We start from the raw sequence: 24,226 nt of genomic DNA, 5'->3' as shown, positions 1-24,226 counted from the left end.
AGGTGGGCTGTGTTTTGTTATTGAGGGAGCAAATGCGCTAATGAACTTCCAGAGAGAAAACATCAATTAATCATTGTGCTTATGGCTGGAGGTAGCCTTCAGTTTAATGTCCCCGTGTGTTTGGAGGTTATTATGGCATCATCTAACCTTTAGCAACAAATGAACTTCACTCTGTATGGCGACGTTTCTGATTTTCAGATATTGCTGTTATGACTGCTGTTTCCAGGAGGAATTCATAAACCTCGGTAAAATGTTTTCAGAGCCTATCTAAAAAATAAAAATAAAAAAAAAACAGAGTTCTGAGGAGCGCTGGTAGAGCTGTGGACCAGTTGTGTGGAGTCACATTATTTCTGTTCATAACACATTAGGTGACAAACAACGAAAGGGTTACACATACAGTGGCGCAAAAGGTGGCTCTGCAGTGCATGCAACGCATAGGGGCGCAAAACGATGAGGGGGATTTTTTTCTAGTCAGCATTTTAAGTACTTAACAGCTGTTTGTGTATGAAATGATCAATAACAGAGGAATAGCACTGATTAGGCGTCCCTCCCCTCCTGCCAGCCGCTCTCCCCTCCCATACAGGTAGCTTGGGCAGCGGCCCTTCAAGAACACGCTGAGGCGCGTTTTTTTTCTTTCTTTTAAATTCGTCGTAGTGCCTCGACAACAGGGAGCTAAAGACGAGGCGCAGAAAAAACTCCGGAGCACAAAACAGAAACGGAAGAGGGGGAAGGATAAAGATGTTGGAGAGATGAAGAAAAGCTTTTTAAAGTGGTTGAAAGACAGAAGGTAAGTAATGTCAGTGTATCAACTAGAGAGTTGTAAATATTCAGGTTAGCTTAAGCTAGGATAAAATGACAGCTGGTTGTTGTTGTCCAATACGGGACGCGATTTATTCCGTGTTGCTATAAATGTCTGACAGACACAGCGGTCACACACATCTCAACAATAAGTGTAATAATAATGACCAAAACACGCGAAATATTAAGGTCAGCTAAATTGTCGTTGCGTGACCTAAATAGGACTCCACGAACTGACGCTGTTGTCATGGTTACCTAGCGGACACCACGCAGCCGCAGTGAGCTGCTATCAACCAGTGTCTTTTTAAAATGTCCACCCGATACTACACCGTCCTTAAAGTAAAACCTCTGGCAAAAATATAGATGGTAGGGGGAAGACAACAGTCACAGTGAAGTTTAATAAGGGCATTAAAATAAACGTGTCGGCGATATTCAGTGGCACCCAGTGGGTTTGATATCAGACAGAATGGATCAGGAGAGGAAACGCAGAACCTAAAGAACCTACAGAACCAAACATCAGACTCTTCATCCCTCAGTCATTTCCTGAGACCAAAAAATAATATAGATGGCAATTTAATGAACAAATCATACCAATAGATTAATAGTAAATAAATAAATATTGTGAAGAGAACATCAATAACGTTTGTTAGGATTATGTAGAAAAAAGGTTGATATCTTTTATAAATAGTGTTTTGTTGTCAATATTATTTCACCATTTTATTAATGTGGGTTGCCAGTTTGGATAAGGCTTCCTATCAAGCTATAAGATAGAAAACATGCTAACAAAAAGCCTCAGACCTGCAGCTTATAAAATGTCTGTACTTTAATCACATAAAATGTTTATTTAAAAACAGAGTCTTTCATTACATATATGTGTATTACATGAAATATTTTAAACATCAAGTTTTTACATGAAATGTGATTCATTTCATCACGTTTGCAGGCGAATCAAACGTTTCATGAATGTTTACCACATTAAATTATAAAATGAGAGAAAACAGCCACTTCCAACTGAACACATTTATTTCAACACAAATAGTTCCTGTTCCTCTTCAAAGTGTGGAGCCTTGCTGAGCTCCTATCCTCCTATCTGCTACTGTTTTTTCATTATTTGCCTCTTCTGGGGTAAATAATGAAAACAGTCTCTGTAACTTGTTGATCCATCATGGTTTTGCTGTATCACCTCTTTAAATGACGAGCATGTCGGCCTCATGATGTGGCGTTTACCTTACAGTGACCCAGAATCAGTCTGGATTGAGTGAATTCATTTCATACGTCGGTTTGCCTTGAAGAGGAGATATCAGAACACACATCGGTATTAATACTGTAAATTTGATAAAACTAGTAAAATAGTTTACTTCACAAAAATGGAATAACCTTGATGTTCACTGACAAAACTTGGACTATGCTACATCAAAAATATAAGCCCGACCTAAACAAGGTTAACCCACTTAAATAGGGTGACCAGATTTGGGTTTGTGAAAAGTAGGACACTTCTTTTCTTGTCGGCGGCGGGGGGCAGGGGGTAGAATCGGCGGACAAACATGCGCCAACGGGGGGGGGGGATTGTCTTATATTTCAAAAGATTGAAAGGGTCAATCTGCAGTTTTATTTTTTTAATTCACGATACTTGGCACTTTTTTTTTTTTTTTTTTTTGAGAAATGCTTAACATGTACACAAAACTTTGGTGGAAGTCGAGCCTTTCTTCCCAATACAAATGGAAATCTTTAAAAGAAAAGATTTCCAAAGTTTTACAGTAAAACTTGGAAATATTTTCTTTTTTTAAATTTGCTTCTGCTTCTCTTCTTTTCCAACTTTTCTTTCCTACTTTCTTTCCTTTCCTTACTTTTCTTCCTTTACTTCAGCGCTAATCATTCGTTTTCAGACTGCCCTCCTCTGTCAGACAATTTGCCTCCTTAATTTCTGCTGGCATCTACATCTTCCCCCATGGCCAGACATAATGAAATGGGATTCTTATCAGAGGGACACATTGTAGAATTGGACACTAGAAATCCCAACTCCGCAATCTTCATTCTCGCTAATTTAAGCTGGAACCGGTTAGCTCTCCAACCTGAGGTTTTTCAATCTACTTTTCTTTTTTTTTTTTTGAGTGTGTGTGTGTGTGTGTGTGTTTCACTATATAAAGGTAGATCTGCCTGAAGCGGATCTGACCAGGGAGGAACTCGGTCTGTTCTTCCACTGGAATTTCAATCATGTCAAACATGTTGAGACCAGAGGGAGACTGGAAAGCTTGGGAGGAGGAAGCGGTGTTGCATTAAAGCTCAGGCGCTGTCTGGACTTTGTTATCCTCCGAGGATCCAAAGCGAAAATTCTAGAGGAATCAATACTTGGGAATATAAATTGAGAAATAACCGTCTCTGTATGGAGGCAGGTGAAACTAGAATCAGAATCTCTCCAGTTTCTCTTGTCTACCAACTTATTTTTAAACCCAAGTTACAATAAATGTGCCTTATTCACCAAACCAGTGAATCTAACTTTTTCCTCCCTGTTGTATCTCACTGAAGATAACAGTGGGGTAACCACTGTAACCCCAATGGGGTTAACGATCTATTTATTGTCAATATTACTTCCCAACATAGATGTCTGCAAATACACTCATACCTGTCAAATTTGGGAAATGACTGTCCGGTGCTACTGTCAGAGGAGGGGGGAGTAAAACTAACGTAAGAGCCGTGGGGGGAGGAGGGAATATTTCTAGGAAAATACTAATAGGGAGCAGGGAGGGAAAGGGGTGTAAGAAACCGTAGTTTCCCTTCTGAATACACCATCCATCCTGTGATGGACCTGGACCCGGTTCATCATTAAGATGGGACAGAGAGAAACTCTCTTCCCTGAGTTCAGATCCAGAACCTGCTTTCTGATCCAGAGCCCGGCTCGGTATCCTGAGCTGCACTTTAATGTGGACACGTTTGACTCACTTGTATTTACACAGCAGGACTAAACTTGGCAGACAAGTGAAAGATAAGCGGCATCACCAACGTAACCCAGAGTTGCTAACACTGGCAGATCATTATTCCATTTATAGGTCAAAAGGAACTGTTGACTTCTGTTTTTTGCTGAAAAATTACTTGTAAGTTAGTTTTTTCTTATTTAAAGTGAACTAAAGTATTAAGTACAAACTAGACCAAAAATACTTGGTAAGATTTATTTATGTATTTATTTGTTGCAGTGCAGACCTATACATTTGTTCACGGTTGCCAGGTGTTGCTGCACCTTACATCACCGTCTTGCGGCAGTGTCTCGCACGTTGAATGCCTGCAGCATGCATACGGTTGACCACTAGTGCCATCGCTTGTCTTTTAATTTAAAACTGCCATCACATTTCTCATGTTTAGACCAACAGTATTGACAGCTGAAATCGTTTGTGCTATTCAGTTTAGAATGAACCTAAAAGGCTTCCGTAGAGCTTTTAAACCTCGGCGTTGATGTTCAGAATCGATGGTAGATGAATTCCCCGTTGATAAGAACTCTACAGACGATCGGCTCATGTTGGTCCTCTGTGACTTTTCGAAGGGAAAACTCGAGCTCACATACATCACCTTCTGTAGCACCTGCTGTAGCGCCTGCTGCGCTGCGGTTTCCCCACGAGGTTCTGACATCGATCGGTGGCCCCTCTTCCTCACCAGCACTCATACCTCAGTGGCCTGTCTCTTCCTCTACACGTGTCTCTTTCTTTCTGCACCCCATTAGTGCTGTGAACAGCCGCCGGGGACGCCCAGAGCTGCTGGACCAACACACCGGCTGGAGGCTGACGGGGAGAAGGAAGTCAGCAGAAGACGGGGGAGGTTGGGGGAATAAAACAGTAATAGACTGATGAGATGAGATCATGAGTAGAGAGACGTAAACAGGATGGAAGTATCTTCTCACTGGCAGGACGTTTCAAGCAGTGAGGAAATGTAATGGTCTGCACAAACGCGCAGTACAGGAGAATTGTTGAAGTGTGGGATATTTTTGGAGTTATGCAGAGCTACTGTTGGTTTTTCCTCGGTAGTATTTGTGGTGGCTGTAAGACGAATCTAAGTAAAAAATAAATAGATTTGTGTAATCTTACTTTCATCCTTTTAACCATTACGCTCAGGAGGACTGCGGCAAATGTCACGGTCAGACAGTGGGGAAACTGGGGATCTGTCCCATCAGATTGTTAGTTTCTGAAACCACACAAAAAAAATATGGGCTAAAGAAATAAATTGAGGCTCTCTAAAATTATCATTATTCTTGACACACTAATTATTATTTCACCATAGTTTTGTTTTAAAGGGGCAGTATTGTGTATTTTCCCGCCACATAGTAGTGCCATGTTATAGAACAATGTTTCTTTCAGCAGATATAAAAGTGATCTATGTATCACACATAACTTTGATTTCGGAGTTTGACACTGTAGTTTCTTTAAAAAACTACAGCTCTTTCTGACACTTGTCATCACAACATTTCTCCGTTAAGCCAGGTACAAATGTCCTCCGGTGCTTTGGACAGAGAAACAGTTTATATAATGAGCTCCACAAATCCGCAGTTCTCCCAGCTGTTTGCTAATTGCTGCTGCCGCTAGTCTATAGGAGCTGAGAGGGAAAGACGTGGTGGAGGGCTGCTCTGTGAGGCGGAAGCTTGGCAGGAGACAGCAGCTCTGAGGAGCAGAAGTCCCAGAGTGTTTTGATATCCTAACATCTAATAAAGAGTATTTAGGGCTGGACGATGTGGATGAAAAACATATCACAAAATAAGCATTTCTTATCAGACGATATCGATAATTATTGATCAGTTTTTTGTTTTAAGTATCTGAAATGCTGCAAAACTGGTGTGGTGACCTTTCCTGTTTTATCCACAGTTTTCCTTCCACGGTGTTGTATAACCTTGCAAGTTACTCACCAGATTGTTGCTAGGTAACCAAAGAGTGAGTGAATTAGTCGATGCCACCAGACAAGCTTAGCTAGCTCTGAGAGGTTGAACGGCTAAAGCATTTTCTCTGCCTACATCTCCCATAATGTTCTGGACTGGAGTTCAATTAAATTACTGAATAATCCGTCAAACATATTATTTATTGATTTTACTTAAAATATTTGATATTAATCAGGTGTCTATCCCAATATACATATATATATATATATATATATATATATATATATATATATATATATATATATATATATATATATATATATATATATATATATATATATATGTATATATATATATATATATATATATACATATATATATATTATTGATTTATTGTCCAGTGGAATTTCACATGAAATATTTTAGATACATATTACTACATTATCCCAATGAATGTTTTTGCTGTTTTCATCCAGACATGCTGTGGTGATTTACTACGTGTGGAACAGAAACAGTTTCTCTTTTGTGAACCACTTCCTGTTCAGAGGTTGCAGAACCATTGTGTCGGTAGAACGCCACGAGTGCTTCCACTAATTTTTCTTGTGCTGACCACCGTACCATAAGAGGTCAGCGTTGTCAGGAGAGCACTCTGTTCCTCCGCAGTGACAGACTCCTGAGTTGACCGAGTTACAGCGTTGATGCACAATGCAACACAGCCTCCAGTCATGTGAAAAGTGATATTGTCATAATTTTCCTGAGAAAATCCTGGCTCTGGTCCTTCACCGCTGTGCAGTATATTTCTTTTATGAACTTATGAACCTTCCAAACTTTCTTGGAAAAATAGCAACAGTGAAAATGATATGTCAGCGCTGATGCAAGAGTGTGTATTCCTAACATAACACCTGCATGGCTGCATTTGCTCACGAAAAGTAATGTTATGTGCATACTTGATACGTATCGCACTGTGCAGGTTTTTCACCTTTAAATATTCATCTTTTTCCCTCAGCATTACTTCAAATGCAAATGCCATTTTTTTTTCTTGCTGCTTGCCGACTTTTACATTTGAACATAAAAAGACAGAAAGAGATAAATAATCAAGCAGTCGAGCCTGAAGTCTTGACGGGCTTCTCTCGCTCGTTGACCTTTAGCGTTCGTGGCGACATAAAAGATTTCCATTTCACCCATGAAAGACCAACAGTTTGATAGAGATGGTTTACTCGTTTTCCCATTACGCAGCGCAACATTCAGCTCACCTTTCTCATGAAAGGGGAAGTGTGAGGGTCAAAGCACACGGTCACCTTTAATAAAATCCCATCGAATAATGAGTCCAACGCAAACGACGACTGTCAGTGACCGAGCTGTCGTAAGGAGGCCGCGTGAAAGGCAAAATGTCGCCAGTAGGTGTGAGTGTAATTACCTAGAATGAATCTTGATTCCAACAATCTACAGGTTATAAAATCACTTCAGCTCTTCATTAAGCCAAGATTCCAGACAAGAGGCGTTTTAAAAACTGGAAACATTTTCCACCGTACTGCTCCTACTCTTTAAAGTCCCTGGTAATAAAGGCGAGAGAATCTTCCGTCTCTCTCTTACCTAGTTCTGCGCACCACCGGCCTCCCGCTCATTTGATTTATTTTCAGACACAAAGTCGGCTGCTCCGACACTTCTGCTGTGTAGAGTTCAGAAGCTCGGCCCATTAGTGTTATTAATGTAAGGCCTTTAGAGTGGCATCTCTGTAAAGCAGCAGACTGCAGGCCAGCTAACGGAGCCAAGAGTCGTGTTAATCAACCAGCTGACATCTATTAAGAACAGAATGACGAATGGTGATAACATTGAGCCTAATATGCACTGAAGCTACTTTTAAAAATACCAAACTGTTTTGTCTGAAACTGAATTGACATTTATCTCACTACTTGTGACCTAATTTTTCCAGATATCTTCAGCTGAAAACCATCGTTTGTAAATCCCTGTCATGTCATCTGTACATAAAACTACTGACACGGCAGCCGTCAACACCTTCATCCATTAGTTTGTGGTTTCTCGGTTGCTGTGCCTGTCGATGTCTAAGAACATGGATAGAATTTCCCACTGGATCAGCCCTAAATGGTGGTCGGCAGATCGGAAACTAAAAAAATAATCTTTTTGTAGCTCATTGAACACAGTCGTTACTAAGACCGTCTTCATTGGTGAAACCAAGGCAGACGTGTGACATCACTGGTCTTTACATTGCTACTGCGAAGAGTAAAAGTAGAGTTTTCAAAATAAAAGATCCTCCAGACTCAAATAAGACATAAAACGGAAATATTTAATTATTTTTTGGGGACCACTGACCTACATAACTCCTTTCTGGACCAACTCCTCTACAATAAGAAAACTGCTATAATCTATCATTCTATCATTCTATCATTCAACATTTTACTAAAATAAACACTTTTCTCCTTAGTGACCTCCTGATTCACCCCTGAATCCAAAAGAAACTCTTTCTTGACAATAAATTGTTAAAGTTGTTATTCTTTGCCAGTAATTGTTGCCTGCACTACAGTCTCAAAGGACTTCAACATGACAAAAAGTCAAAAGTGTGTTTTTATTGACTCTGATCAATCAATCAATCAATCAATCAAACTTTATTTGTATAGCACATTTCAGCAGCAAGGCATTTCAAAGTGCTTTACATCAAATCAAACACAAAATACAATGCAACATAGAATCAACAATAAAAACACAACACCAATAAATTTGCAATTGATTACGTTTCGAATACAACTCTAAGCAAGTGGGTTTTTAGTTGAGATTTAAAGGAAGTCAGTGTTTCAGCTGTTTTACAGTTTTCTGGAAGTTTGTTCCAGATTTTTGGTGCATAGATGCTAAATGCCGCTTCTCCTCGTTTGGTTCTGGTTCTGGGGATGCAGAGCAGACCAGAACAGACCATTTTTATCTGATGATAAAAACACAGCTGTGTTTACATTGACCATATCACTGCTCAATTTGACAATTCAAAAATAAATATGTTTAATAGAAATTTGCCAATTTGAAAACAAATTGGCAAATTGCTCAAATGTTTTGTGCTAGGATGAGATGGGGGGTTTTTTGTAATTAATTTAATGATCAAAAACTGGATGTTGCTACTGGTGCAAACCACAAAGAACAAAACAGGAAGTGGTTGAAGGATAATGGCGTGGAATGTTGTTTTAATGACTTATCTTGTGAACAAACTTATCTACATGCAATTTTAATTGCATTTCTTATTTTTTGGAAACGCCGTAACTGTGAAATAAATTTTTTTTTTCTAAATCAAAGGAATACAGACAAAGTTTTGTGCACATTTGCAATGGAAATGCAGCTAGTGTCAGTAGAAGCACAGCAATAGTTTCTGTAAGTTCAGTTTATTTGTGTAGACTGACAGGAAAGAGAAGAGGAAGACTTTCATTAAATGGCCCAAGACTGAAAACTGAACCTAGGAAAGCGTTCATTTTGCTGAGTCACACAGCTACCCACACACCTACAATTTTCAGTAACCGCTATGCAGGTTTTCAGCAAAACTGACAAAAAGACACCGTAAAAAGCCAAAACAGTTGGAAGCTTTTCAACCTTTCTGCATGTAATTTGCAAAATAAGTATTATTAGGCTGTATCATTTTTGCTTTTGCTTTATGTTCAAGATCTAAAATGGGCTCTTCTTCTCTTTGTACCTTTCGCAAACACACCCACTTATATCAATAGTGCCAGCCCTAACTGGCAAACAAGAGGCGCGCCGACATGGAAACAGAATTCTAATTCGAGAGGTTTCTACGCCGTAGTCCTCCCCACGGGCCCACGCTCTGACACCATGATGAATGACTTCGAATTTGCTGGATGAGGTGGTCTACTTATGTGTGTGTGACTGCGTGTCTGCAGGAAGGTTCAAGGCACAAAGGTCGTCACTTGTCGGAACACTCCCCTCGCTCAACCCCTATTATGTTGCCTGTGGATAATTGAACCTAGTTTTGAAGAGTTACCTTGCTGTTATTTATTTACTTGTTTTGTCCAAGAAGTGTGAGCTGTCTTTAATCAAGCGTGACATGTTCATGGATAAATTCACAGGTAATGGAATAACGGAGAAAGGCAAAATTGTGCTGTTCCTACGCTAGGGTCTACGGGTGCGTGTTTTGTTTTTCACCCAATATCGTGTTACAAACATCACCTTCTGAATAAAAAAGTATTTTTGTACAATAATCAGTGATGCCTAAGGTATATTAATCCTGGACGTAATAAAATCTATTACTGATGTCCCAACAAATGATTGCAATGGCCTTGGCTCAAAGCTAAATCTTTGAAAAAATGCATGTTTCCCAGATCTGACCACCACAATGAATAGTGTATTAAATCTCTCTTCTCCTGAGACATCTTACACTGGTTGGGGCAGTTCTTCGAAACTTTCTGACAACGTCTAAAACAACAAATGATCAATTAGCCGACTGTTGGACAAGACAAAGGAACGAGAAGGCAAAGATTTTCACTCACAAGTTGTTCTTGAGGTTGTTGTAATGTACAGAATTAAATATGATGTAAATGTCAGAAATACATTTTTATTTCTATTTCGAGAAATGGTAATGATAAAAACAATCATCCTTTTCCATACAGAGGAGGATCCTGCAAGGTGACAAAACCTACTTTGCGAGCGCCAGGCGATGTGTGGAAGTGTTGCAATATTTTCCATCAGCATCCATGTTAGCAATGATGGGTGTTTTTTCATATATACTAAAAGATTTATGAAGGCAACTTATGCGGAAATACAATAAAGGCTAAAGGAAGCACACCAAGCATTATGTCACCTCTCCTGTTGCCAGACAAGCAACCAATGGTAGTTTTCTGTCAAATTTTCCACAAATCCATGTTCCACAATTATAAATTCTGCCAGCATAGCTGCAGGCGTGAACAATCTGTTGTTTGTTGCTAGGAATCATCAATTACAAGAGCACAAGTCCAAGAACTTTTACCACTATTGTGGGCTTCCAGTAGCTTTTAGGTTTGTCTGTTTTGAGTCACTGAAGAAAAACTCGCTAGACAGCCAGAATAATACATAGTGACGATTTACTGTGTAGGAGGTTGAAGAGGGCTGCTCTCAGAGACGCTGCCATGCAGAGCTATTTCAGTACTTTGCCGACTCTTGAAGCTGGATCATTTAGGTTGGTTGAAAACAAATAACTGGATGATCTCGGATTATCAGACAATAGTAGTGGACGATGGTTCTCTTTTGGTTGTTTTCAATGCAAGCTTAAGAAGCATCAATTCAGCCTGGCGTTTCTAACTAATTTAGTTTATTATTTTACTTCAAGGTCAACCACTCTTCTATTATCTACCTATACATTTTTATTTTATTTTATTTGTTTATTATTAAATGTGTCAAGAACATCGTAGCTTTTGGAGAAATTTGTTCTTTCATGTTGTAGATTTTTGTGCATTTTTAAAATTTATTTTCTTTATGAAATATGCATGCATCTTTCCTTGCTAATCTACACAAATGTTTCCGCAGACCATCGTTCTTTATTCTGCATTGTGTTAACAGCAATGTGTATTTACTTGATTTGATTATGGTTCTCTTGGGGGGTTAATTGTCTGTGTTTGTCTTCTGTAAAACACCTTGTGTTAAATCTGACTGTGAAAGGTGCTGTATAAGTAATGTTTGATTGATTGACTGATTTCTTTCCATCTTTCGTCGCTGTTGAATTTCCTGTCAGAAAATGTAAAACGTTTGAGCATTTTATTGTCAACCTTATCATGGCAAGCTTAACTAACAGGTGTTATCAAAGGTAACTTTGATAAGACAGAAGACAAGACAAAAGATCCATTCATCACTTGTGTTGTCTCTAACCCTCATAGCAGCTCAGACTAAAACCCAGAGGATGATGAAAGCACCGGCTCACCGTAGATTCATTACAGTGAACCCAGACAGGTGATATAGTGTAGTTAATATATGATACTTAAGCTATGGGCTTTTGTAAGGGATGACTGTATGAGATACTGTATGTGCTGGAGTATTCCTTGGTGGCTTGGCTGACCTGTATGTTTAATGCACATGTCCCGTGGTAAACCATTACTGTCTACAGTCTCCGCCTCTGGGGAAAACCGCAGCCAATTAAAACTCACCCTGAAAGGGAGCAATGCTTAGAGAGGATTACATGCCAGTATGTGACGGGTAGATGAGGATGCCATCTTGGCTTCCAGCTTGTGTGTGTGTGTGTGTTTGTTTTTATTGACCAACAAATGGAGGTCATTTGTGGAAAAGAGGACATTTTTCTGGTACTCACTTTTGTCAGTTGGAATGGGCTGTACTGGTTATATATAGAGATATGGTGTGAATAAAGTTTTGGTTTTGGTTGTGGTTAGGAAATACTAATACTGATTAAGCTAGATGTAGGCTAAGGGTCAGAGGTAAGCCAGAGAAATGAAGGGAAGTAAATGGAAAGTCCTTATGAAGATCAAAAGACGTGTGTGTGTCTGTGTGTGTGTGTAGGCAGCTGTAAAGCACTGAGACGATGTGTGTGCGTGTTTGTACTCTGTATCTCCTGTTTCATTTATGCCAGCTGCTGAATGAGAAGAAACAAGATCAGAGCTCTTTCAGCTTCTGTCCACTTTTGCTTTGAAACAACAAACTGTACATTTCCTGTGCTGATATACCTGTCACTCAGTATGTGACAATGAGTAATGAGCTCCACTCATGTCTGTGTTTCATTTTGTCACACTATCCCCTCCCTTAAGCTGCTATTTGAATTTTCACAGTTCCTCTACGTTGTTTCTTTTGACCCGCTTTAGCCCGGGTGTCTGCCCCGCCAGAAATGGGAGTCACAGAAATTAAATAGAGGTGATAAAAATGTCGCTGAACTTGGAAGGAAAAATGAAACGGTAAAAAAGACAAATGACATGAGAAATGGAGGGCTACGTTTTAAACAATGTGTATCTTCACACGCCCCAAAGTCTGAGACAATGATTGATTGAAAAGCTCTGTGAGACGTCCAGAACTTGGCATGTTGTTTATTAACCCAACTCTGCCTCCAACTTTTCCAAAACTTTATCCCCCTCGACCTGTCTGCTGTGTTTGTGTTTGTTCACTAATGTTCTCTACCAAACATCTGAAAACTTCACAAAACAGCTGCATTTATAATGACATTAAACTAAACACAGGAAGATTCTAGTTGGCAATTTGGTGAAACTGAAAGTTAGTAGATATAGATTTATTTAGTCTCATCAAAGTTAACTGGGCTGAATACATAAACATACAACAATGTTTTGACCTTTATGTGCATGAATATGTTTGTAGATATATTTGTGCATACATATGTCGTGTTCTGTGTTTTTCTGTGTATTTATTTCTAGTTTCCTGTGTGTCTGAGTCTCTGTGTTGTCCTGTCTCCCCGTGATTAGTCCCCAGGTGTATCTCGTTCCCTGATTTCCTCTTGTGTATTTAGCGTCACCTGTGTGTGTCTGTCTTCGTCGGGTCCTACGTCAATGTACGTCTTCGCATGTCTGCTAACGTCTGTGTACGTAAAGTCCTCGTATTACCTGTTGCTACCTGTTGTGAGCTTTAGCCTCCCGCTCGTCAGTGCTGCCAGGTCTGTGGACTGTTTTTCTGTTTATTTATCATTAAAACTCCTCATCACCGCATATCTGGGTCCGCTGCGTTTGCCTCACCGCCACCACACCTCACCTCATGACAACATACATGTCACAGCTACAGACATCAACACGAAGGCCTGGAACCTGCTGTAATAAAGTGTCCAGTCCATGGTACTCCTTTTCCAGCTCGTTAGTCGTCTTATGCACGTACAAGGCTGAAATCACCCCATGTGGGATCGGTTTGTTCTGGAGTTTACGTGGCTGCTTCCATCCTGGTGGGCATCTTAGTTTCTCTGATACAGGCACAGAGGAAGACATTAGGACATAAAAGCATCTTCTGCAAATGCATGCAACCACCAGGCATAAAATGTAAATATGTTGTCAGAGAATGCTCAGATGTTTTAATGTGTAGCGAAACAAAGCACATTTAGACGGTGTGAAGGTGACATGGTGACGTTAAAAGAGAGCCTCCGAAAAGGGATTTCAGTGCTTGTGAATGTGGCATAGTCCGGGAAAAAAGATTGGGAAAATGTTTTCTGTCACAGGTAGATTTTGTCTAAACAACATAAAATCAAGGACGCATCCGGCCAGGTGGAGATTTGTTGTGCTGCAATTTGGAGGGGGAGATTTTTTTGGTGCACCTCGGGCCACTTTTAAATCTAATAGCTGTTACTGTCCATTTCTTTCTAACCACACTGTACCCATCTACTTCCAGCAGGAAAAATCATTGTGTCACAAAGCTCAGTTCAGCCCTAAAGGCACATTCTGACAATGAGAGCTAAAGCATTTTTTTTCTTTACCCAAACATTTCTCCATGGCAGAGGTTTAATTCACTCTGCCATTTTTGTGCATTTCCACTGTGGGGTTCAGAACAGGCCCACTGACACGGAGTGGCAACTCCAAGGTTTCTATCACAGCAACTTTGTGCTTATAAGCAAACTCCTTGGAAAGATGTGGCAAATTTTAAATGGATTTCCCCAACAAGAACTCCAGGGTTCTAGTTGGGGAAGGGCAATCCACCAGCTGCCCAAGTTACAAAAATTGGGAGGTGCCTGACCAGGCATCGTAATTTAGAAATGATAACATGTGAGGCAAACGGACAAGTGCAGGGATGGCACAATTGGCGCGCACCCCCTAGCTGAACCCATCTTTGCTGTCACTGTTACTGGTTTATATATATATAAAAAAAAACTTTTTAAAATAAACAAACAATGCTTAGCCTTGTGGGAAGGGGGGGAAGTAAAGCCTGTTGACCCTCCAGGCTTGTAATACACTGGAGAAAATCCTGACATCTGAGCAAAAAGAAGGAAACAGTTTGACTGAATTAAATACCAACAAGCCTAAATTGGTATTTAATTCAGACAAACTGTTTCATATATATATATATATATATATATATATATATATATATATATATATATACATACATACATACATGGGTGTGTGCGTGTATGTAATTATAAGAAATTGTCAGTGGGACTTTGGTACATTCACAGATGCAGGTACTGGATAAATAAAACCTGAGGGAGATATCCCAAAGTCACAGTGCGCCGTTTCTTAAAAACCTGTTGGTGATCTGTGTTATGAGCTGTTTTCATTTCTGAATGAGAACATAAATAGTTAAAATCCCTTAAATATTATATTGAATGAAGGATTTACTCACTCTTTTCCAACAGATGGCTGTAAACAGACCCCTGTGATATGACATCTATTAGTTAGGAGAAAACAGAAATGATGTGTCTTTGTAAAAGCAGACGAGCTGGACCCGCAACAAAGACCAAAACGATGAAAATGTTTAATGAGTTTCAGTTACAGAAAACCAAATGTGTAAGGTGAATGGCAACCGCTTGAAGTCTGGAAGTCCTACTAGATAACTGGTCATCCGGAAAAAGGTGCTTTCCCTGGAAGTTATCTTTGAAGACTCTGACATTGATAAGTTTGATTACTCTCGGCCAACTGATGAGTGGTGTGTGTCTTTTTAACTGGGGATGGATTTGCCTGCGGTACAGTGAAGTGAACTCCATATGCAGAGTCAATGGCATCAGGGAGTGTGGAGAACGCAGCAACAAGCCTCTTGTCAATAACTCAACACCCTGCTGCCAGCTCTGATAGAGTCCAGATCAAAAATGACTGATGGAAATCTTATTGTGATTGATGTAGCAACCTCTGCGATTTTATACTGTTGTAGCTGCTTTGGAGTCGTGGCCGTTCTCGCTATATCCCAAAAAACAATCCTAGACAGCAGAAAATACAATGTTTTATGACACATTTTCGGGGAGATGGTCTTCATATCAGTGGTGAACATATGTGGGCAGTTGACACTCACAGATAGAAAGAGGATCCAACTGTTTATGCCACAACTGATGACAGTCCAGTCAGCAGCCAAGCCTCAAGGCAGCTGAGGTGTTGTTGGTTAGCAGAAAAATGGTGCTTGTTCTTCAATTTTTTTTCTTTTTATGTGTCCCATGCAGAAATAAAACATCTGTAGACAGCTGTGGATCAGTAACTGTTCTTCAAAATATTACTCCTGCATGTTTCCTTAATTGAATGACTGTATATTTTCCTTTAAAGTGATCCAGGATTATTTGAACATGTTGGCCTAAATATGTTGTAATTTTCCTATTAACTAAAAAAAAAATTGCTGTTTGTGATACGCCAAGACTCATAATTACTTCAAAAATGTATATCTTTTGTTATCTTTTGTTATAAAGATTTTGATTGGTTCATCTTCAAACTCATAAATGAACAACTTTCTTTTAAATTCAGAAATCTAGGAATACGTCTACAAACTATTTGTTCCGTCAGTCAACTAATTTGATTTTGCTAAATTCGGTCAATCCCTGCATTAGTCCCACAATCCGTCACCAGTAGAACTCCGCCTGCATTTCTGCATTTGGTAGCCAGACTTTTAATTTCCATGAAAATAGGTGGAAATGTGAGGAGCACACAGCAGCCACTCTGTCAGCCTGCCTCTTTGTCAAACAGACAGCGAGTGTGCACAGGAAGTGTTTTTCACACTGAATGTCATCATCACCCAATCTCCACAATGTCATCTCTTCACACACAAGAACGCCATGGCGAATCCCGCTGAGGAATGTCAAGTATTAATATTGCAGAGGTGGGAGCAGTTTCAAAACCCCTGCTACTCCTGCTCAGCTTCCCAAATGGTTCAAAAAATCTTTTCAGTACTGTACTCTTCCTCTCCGTTTATCGTTTTCCCTGTTGAGTCCATATATATATATATATATTTGCTCTGAAAACAGGGAGAGAAAGAACGAAGTCTTAGGAGTCTTAATCTCTGCCTAATTTGTCAGACTTTCCTAATCAGCCTTCCTTCTCTCTCCCCGTGATGCTGCCTGCAAAGGTGACACATTTGTCACTAGATATGGTTTCTCATACCGTTTTAATTGGAGCAGCCCGGCCTGGCCTTATACTGGCAAGTTTTGACTGTGGCAAAAACACACAGAGAAGGACATTAACATAAAGATGTTTGCAAAAAGAACCAGCAAAGAACCCATTGGGTTCAATCACTCAGAATTATTCCAACCATTGTATGCGTTGTAGAAAACAAAAGCAGAGACGTAATGTGGTATCAACCGAGTTTTTATTAGTAATTTAATAGTTTTCTAATAGTTGCATAATGCTGTGGATTAGGATCCAAGATGAAACTGGTCCTTGGCTCAGTGAAGGCAGTCAACTGGCCCAATGGTCTAAAATTAAACAGCGCTGGGTGAGTTTAAGTAAACTAAAACAGCGTTTTTTGAGACATGGTGGTAAGGTTGTGAAATAACAGCTGAATGTGTGTTATTATACACACTGTTATATTTTCCAAGCTATTTCCATCTAATATTTGCTTATTTATGCGGCATACAGACTGGCTCAGGATGCATTGAAAAATAAAATACAGATTTTATTTGCCTCTGACAGAAGAATCATTTCTCCCTGTAGTGCTAGACTCTGTTGTTGTATTTACCCAGAATGCCCAGCGCTATAGTTTGCTTCCTGCTTTTGGAGTGGTCTCCAGTCTGCTTGTAGTCCATTATGCGTTCAAACTGCGCCAGAGTTCATGTCAACCGAACCGAGACCTGGGTTTTTAGGCAGACCAGAGTTCGCTTGTCTGACCTGCATCAGAGTTCGATTGGATGTTCACTTCTCCCCAAAGGAACCGGACCTTCTAAACAAACGAACTACAGATGGATTAAAGAGGATTTAACAGGGCTGGTGTTAATGCAACCCAAGTCTTAAATCCACATTCGACCCATCAATGCTTAAACATCATGTGATTGAAAAGGATTGCCTTTGGTCAGAAGCTGCTGTGTGTTTAATCTGAAACTACTTGCATTTCTGAAGAGATGATTTCTCCTCTCTCTGGAGGAATAGTCCGGTTTTCAGCTGCAACACCAGTTTGAGTCTGTCTGTCACATTTCACTCTGAAATGGTACACTGAACTACTCTCTTCTACCAAGAGTGATAATCCACAATGAAAGTACTCTTACACCATAATTGGTTGAAAAGCTATTTAAAGAGGAAGAAGCCATTACTCCAAAAGGAGTAATGGCTTCTTCTCTCTCTCTCTCTGATGTCTCCTAAATGGACAATGACCCAAAGGATATCACTAAATGAGTTACAAAGTGGTTTAAAGTCTCTAACGGGTTTTCTCCAGGATTGTTCTGTATTCAGAGCAGACATTAGATTATTTTATAACTTTGTCCTGTTTTGAACTTATTCACAACTTTATTCCCAGTGTGCTCCTTTGTCTGTTGGGTGGTAATTGGGTATCAATGTAAAGAAAAAGAAAAAATATTCCATCCAATATCAGGGTGCTCTTTCAACAGATGGTAAATTGTGAAAATAACTTTCTAGATATTGAAAGTTCCAATTATTATGGATAAATGGCCAAATATATTTACTCACAGGACATGCAAAGAACAATTGTGCAATTAAAATAAGCAAAAATATCCAGGGGGAGATTTTAAATTTAGGGAACACAGGGTTAATACTAATGCACTCAACACACGTTTCAGATTTCTGTGGAAAAAAAAGAAGCTGTAAATCATCATTTTCCATTGCTACTTTGTGTTGGTCCACCTCTTAAGCTGCACCTTTTCACGCTGCACCATGTGTTCGCTTCTTTAAAAGAAAGAAAAAAATTCTAGACTGGTTAAAAAACTTTCTCCGTTTTGGAATGATTCATCACTATTTGCTGCTGGCCACATTCAAAGCTTTAGAGATTATTTTGTCCTCTACGGCGCTCTACGCTCTGACACAGTTTCATTGATTAAGTCTACAGAGAGAAATCCTCGGGCTCCATTAGTTTGAGTCCCGACGTTCTGTGAATTAAGTCACGTGGCTTTGCGAGCTGGTAAAATGTTGAATCACCTTTTATAACAAAATTCAGGGTGGTATTGAGCACACCGAGGACTTTTATACTCTCTCTCAAATGCTGCTTTTCATGCTATGCTGCGGAGCACCTTGAAATGTTTAATGGAAACGTGGACTGAAGAGATGGAGACTGAATCACTGACGTTCTGAAGAGCAGTACTTTGACAGTGTCTGTCTTAGTCGTGTCCTCGGGTGAGACACTTCAACACTTCACCCGTCTTGCCTGCTGCTCGTCAGAGGGCCAATTGGCATCCGGTGTTTGACGGCCTCTCTTCTGTCAGACTGCCCACAGGGCAACTATGGCTTCTATGTAGCTTACCACCATCAGCGTGCGAAGGTGCGACTGAATGCCGCGTAAAGCGCTTTGGAGTTCTCTGGACTTGACAAAGCGCTATACAGGCACAGGCCATTTACCATTTCAAAGCCTTGCCACGTTCGCTTCTCCTTTCTAAAGTTTGTCCCATCAATTAATTTCTGACTCACAGAACCTTTAAGCACCAAGTAAAAGATTCATAAAGCCAAATCGATGCGTGAACAAAATGTGGCACTTTCAAGCCTCCGGATAGAAAGAGGAACCAGAATAAATCGACAGAGTGCTTGTAAAAGTTAAAAGGTTGTTTTTCTCACCCTGATGGTCTCTTAAGGGATTCAGGTTTTGCCAAACCAAAGAAGCAAAAACATCGAAACAATGCCTAACGGAAAACTATTCTGGATTACAACAAAAAAACAAAAAAACAACAACTCTAATATTATCTCAAAACTTCCATAGTTCCCCAACTCTTTCAGTAAGGTGCTTTTAAATTAAGTTAATTGAAACTAAATGAAAAATTCTCACTAAAGGTAGGGAGATCTCAGAAGATTTTTAAGAGTACAAGCAAAAGCAGACAGTTTAATTGCAGAGTTGATTGTTTAATTTTATTTTTATTTTCTGACTAAACTTCACATGAACTGCATTTGCTTCTGAGTTTAACTTTTTGCTCCGCAGGGATACGATGGAAGGTTTTTCAATTTTAAGCCTTTATTTGATTGTGATGCGTTTTGGGAGCTGTCTGTTTGTATTCTGTGTTTTGTTGCCAGCAGTCGATCGCTATCTGTACTGAAAAATAAATTGGCGGGGGAAAAAAACATCACAATTTTCTTTGCCAGTGTAGAAAACAAGTCTGCCTGAAATGTGCCAGTGTTGGTTGTGATGTACAGCACCTCTATGCTATGCAGTCTAGACGGGAACAATTATCACAAAGTTCACATCTCATATGTTTCTCCGTTATCTGGACGGGTACTTCATGTTTGTTGACTGCAAATGTGATTGTCTGGCTAAATGTAGGGATGCTTAAACTGGCAATGAAATGGCAGTGAAAGGAAAAGAACACCAGGGCAGTCTGGAAAATGGCCAGATTTGTCATCACCCAAAATTCAAGCCAAATGGATATAAAACACGCAACGCCTGGTCGGGGATTTCTGTTTAGAAGCTGGAAGTGAAACCCGATTTTCAATTCCCAATGATGTACGCTGCTGAGAACAGCAGAAACACTGAATCACCAAGAGTCCGTCGGTCTTATGATGAGACGTATCCTACCAGTTAACCCCTCTATTGGCTGATATTGTACTCCAGTTTATGCTGCTGCCATTCTTCCTGCTGGAGAAGCAGGAAAATGTAGAGAAAATCAAATTACTCTGCAGAAAGAGAAAAGGTATTCGAGGAACCTGCCCTACCCCACTAAAGTCTTAAAACATTTTGAGGAAGCCTTAAATGCCAGTGACTAGCATCCAACATTTAATATTAATAACATTCCAGACCATAGATAATTACCTCTTATGCCAAAGGGTTTGAGATATAGCAGAGTTTAGTGAACTGTAAGCATAATTGTTTGCTTAGTTGACTTAGGAACAACAAAAATGCACAAAAAGACAAAAATGATAATGCAATCAGGCAGAGGTGTTCCTTAAAGTTCATTTCCGTCCAGGTTCGACTTGTTAACTGTGCCCTGTTCTTTCTCCTGCTTCTCCTTTTCCTCTACCTCATCTGTTGCCTGTCTGAGCATTCCCTGAGCGAGGATGAAATGGCTTTTTGCCCCAGTCCTTTAAAGGCCTCATACACCGTACACTCCTCCCAATCAGACAGAAGACAGCCAGCCAGCGGGCAATGAGGCTTGAGTCATGATCCAGCCTGCTTTATTCAGTACAACTCCAGAGAGTTTCAAACCGTGATTGACTGACTCAAACTTGTGCAACACTAGAAGACGTATAACAGGAATAGTTTCAGTTCTTTGAAGGTAGGAGGAAACTATATCAACAGTACCGTTAATCATGAATTTAAATTTATCTTGGTTTTCAATATTATTGTGACTTTGTCAAAATGTGTTACATTACAATGACAAAGCTTTGTTTCAAAGGATTGCAAAATAGAGCTATGATGATCCAAGAGAGATTGTCTATCAGGGATTGTTGGAACTGACCATCCCAGACCATCACACAGTGTTACAGTTTACTTGATACTCTTGACAGGCTCTGTTCTGCACCTTTTTTCACAAGAGAATCAATCCTATGACACCATATTCTACCCGAGTCTCCAACTTATATTACCTTAGACTTCTGCCTATGACACTTGGAAATGTGATGGTCATTTGGCAACAGAAGTGTCAGCATAGAACGATCTTTAAGATGGAAGTAACTTTAGGGATATATAAATCCGATTTGGTCTTGGGCTAGCAGTTAGCGTTAGCCTCTGGGAACAATTTTTTGTTTTTTGCAAGATGAAGAAGAGACTATAGCTAAGTTATGAACTCCTCAACTTGGAACGTTGCTTTTAAAAGAATCCTTCAAAAACACAAAAGATGAATGGACTGTTTGAAACACTCTTCCTCAGCGCCACAAAATAATTTTCTTTGTCCTATTTATACTTCTCAGGCTGGTAAGTGTCAGGATGTATTTGAAAAATCCTACTATAGGTTCCATCTGTGGGCTGATAATGCTACTCAACCTGGCTGCCAACCCTGCTCCTTCTTTCCTTTCTGCTTTTAAGCTGCAGTATTGATTCCTTTGGTCCCGGCTCTGTGAAGTGCTGTCATTTGCTAAGTAATTTGCGCTGATGCTTTGGCAGGTATAATTCAAAAGGGTCACGACTGGTGTTGGCTGATCGGTTGAACGCTCCACACGCAAACCGGCCCATTGTAAGAAAATCCAAATAAATAACACGCTTAAAGCAGGAGGACGATGTCTCTTGTGAAGGAACTGTCATCAATGGGGAGACAAACTAAAGAGAAATAAACATACAGAATCAGTAAGCCAAGGCTCTCAACCAATCAGCAGCAAAACGCTCTATAATTTGAAGTTGTGCTCCACAATTTACAGTCAGTGTTTGAATGAAACTTTGGGCTCTTGGAGTTTCTTCTCGACTAATGGGTTTTGAAAAACATCTAAAAAAAAATTACCCTCTGACAAATCAGTATTTACATGTAGCTTGCTAAATGTAAAAAATAAAACAGATTAAAAAGTGCAGTTTTAAAATATCACCAGAATGACACCAATTATTGCATTTCAAGCTGATATTTATTAGAGAAAATAGAAGTAAGCAGATTTCTTAGAATTTCACCTTTAACACCCAAAAATCTCAAATTATCTTAATGCCATTTTAGGGAAACCAAACATCAAACCATGTTACTGTGTTGGAAAATGAACTTCTGTTAATTAACCGGGTTAAGAGAGCTGCTGGAAAGAAAAATAGGGAGTTGAGTATTTATGTCTATGGAGATCATGAGTCTGATGGATTAATCTAACAATCAATCAATAAATCAATCAGTCAATCTTACTCCCCATTCCTGAATCTTGTAGCGATCGGTTTTCTCATCTGTCCTGTGCATTCGAGACTGTAAACCCAGTCAAGTCAGATTCTAGTCCATTTTCTGTTTTATATACTTTTCAAACCACTCCATCGTTTTATTTTAAAGGAGCAGCATTATGTAAAATTGACTTCCTGTTAGCTTTATGTGATGTTATAATGTTGTTCTCTCATTAAAAATGTACCTAGAGTGTTGCCTTGATTCTTTCAAGCATTTTTGAGAAATCCTTTAATCAGCTGTTCAAAGCCCTTGGTTGGGTCTAGCCCCGCCTCTGAGGACGAAGTTTCCAAACTTTCCCTTACACAGCAGTCCTGCTCCACAACTCCCCCACTCAGAAAATACTAAATATTCCCCCATTTACTATAATTTCAGTTGTAGATAACCAAGTTTTGTGAAAGAATCTTAACACTACTGTGAGGTAGAGCAAAAGAAACATTGCTCCCCATGGTGTCTGCTGGGCGTCACACATATGCACTCATACTTGGCTAAAAACGAATCTGAATCTCGTTAATTCAAGGGAAAACAAATAACATGTAGCTGTTTACGACCCGTTAGTCTCCACTCCACTCACCACTTCTATAAACCCCTTTCTGTTTTAGCTCACCGTTACACTACAGATCCAGGAATGCTGGCACCTCTTCTACGACCAACTGGATTCAGAGGCGTTGCTGTGGAGGTCTTCAAAATTAAAAACACAGCGGTCTCTTACAGGTGACAGTACCCTGCACAGTGCACGCTTACAGCTGTAAATAATCTATTCTGTTATCCTAAAGGCGAGCGTTAGCAGGAAAATGCAACGATGTGTTTATTTCTTGCAGGTCAGCTGTAAGCCCTGCTTGGCTGACGGCCACCACATCCCTCCTGTCCTACCTCGGCCGGTCGGATGCTTTCTCAGCAGCTGGTAATGCAGCTTCTCCTCCATGGATCATCCGCCAGACATAATCGAAAGTTATCATAATCGCTGTTGTAAGCGGTAAAAAAATTTCTGAATCACCATGCAAAGTGCCAAAAAGAAGAGACAAGTGGAAGCTGCTGCAAACCTGTGCACAGCAACTTTTGAGCTTTTACATTTTCCACAGGCACACGTTGGCCGGCAACACCAAGGAAGCGGTGTTTACTTTTAACCAAAAGAAGGAAGCGTACCAAAACCAAAGTGGGAAAAGGCAACTAACAGCTTTAACCAGCTGGAGGTTAAGAGGTCAGTACATTAACACAGACAAACCAGAAGATTTGCTATAAAATATATGCTGTAAAATGTGAAAGTAAAACTGTATGATGTAGAAAATGACTGTTCTGCAAAATGCTTAAAAACAAAAGGCGACACACACACCATCAATAGATTAGGTGTTTAAATTCACTAATCTACCACCATTGTATTTAGTTAGATTAGCTAACAACAATCTGTATATGAGTGTAGTTTTCTGGTCGATGACCAATATTCAAAAGCCTGCGCCGATTTGTTTCTGTACTAACTACTGTATAGCAAAAAAAGCTGCAAAGTTGACTGACTTTTGCTGCAGCCCTCTGAGAACCTTGCAGTGACAGAAAAGATGGGTGGGTGAGATCGATTTCAGAAGCAAGTATCGATTGATCGTTCATCACGCAAAATGAATGAAATTTGAAGAACATGCATAAAATTTTTTTTTTGAAAAATCCAGGCAAAGCTCCAGGGAAAAACATTATAACATGATGTAAAGCTCATCTTAGTTGGTGTACATAATATTTCCCCTTTGATAAAAATAGAGTGCGAGAGTGGATAT

General features: G+C 39.7%; 1 long non-coding RNA gene across 1 annotated transcript; it reads left to right on the top strand.

The window, feature by feature from the left end:
* The first annotated feature begins 300 nt into the window (after nt 1–300).
* Nucleotides 301–23,658, top strand: LOC122841266. The gene is made up of 4 exons (XR_006372367.1): nt 301–368; nt 23,066–23,177; nt 23,285–23,367; nt 23,546–23,658. It is a non-coding gene; the product is annotated as an uncharacterized LOC122841266 (long non-coding RNA).
* Nucleotides 23,659–24,226: the final 568 nt, after the last annotated feature.

The sequence above is a fragment of the Gambusia affinis genome, linkage group LG12 (genome assembly GCF_019740435.1).
Source record: "Gambusia affinis linkage group LG12, SWU_Gaff_1.0, whole genome shotgun sequence".
Classification (NCBI taxonomy): Eukaryota; Metazoa; Chordata; class Actinopteri; order Cyprinodontiformes; family Poeciliidae; genus Gambusia; species Gambusia affinis.
This window is presented reverse-complemented; position numbering and strand designations above follow the sequence as displayed.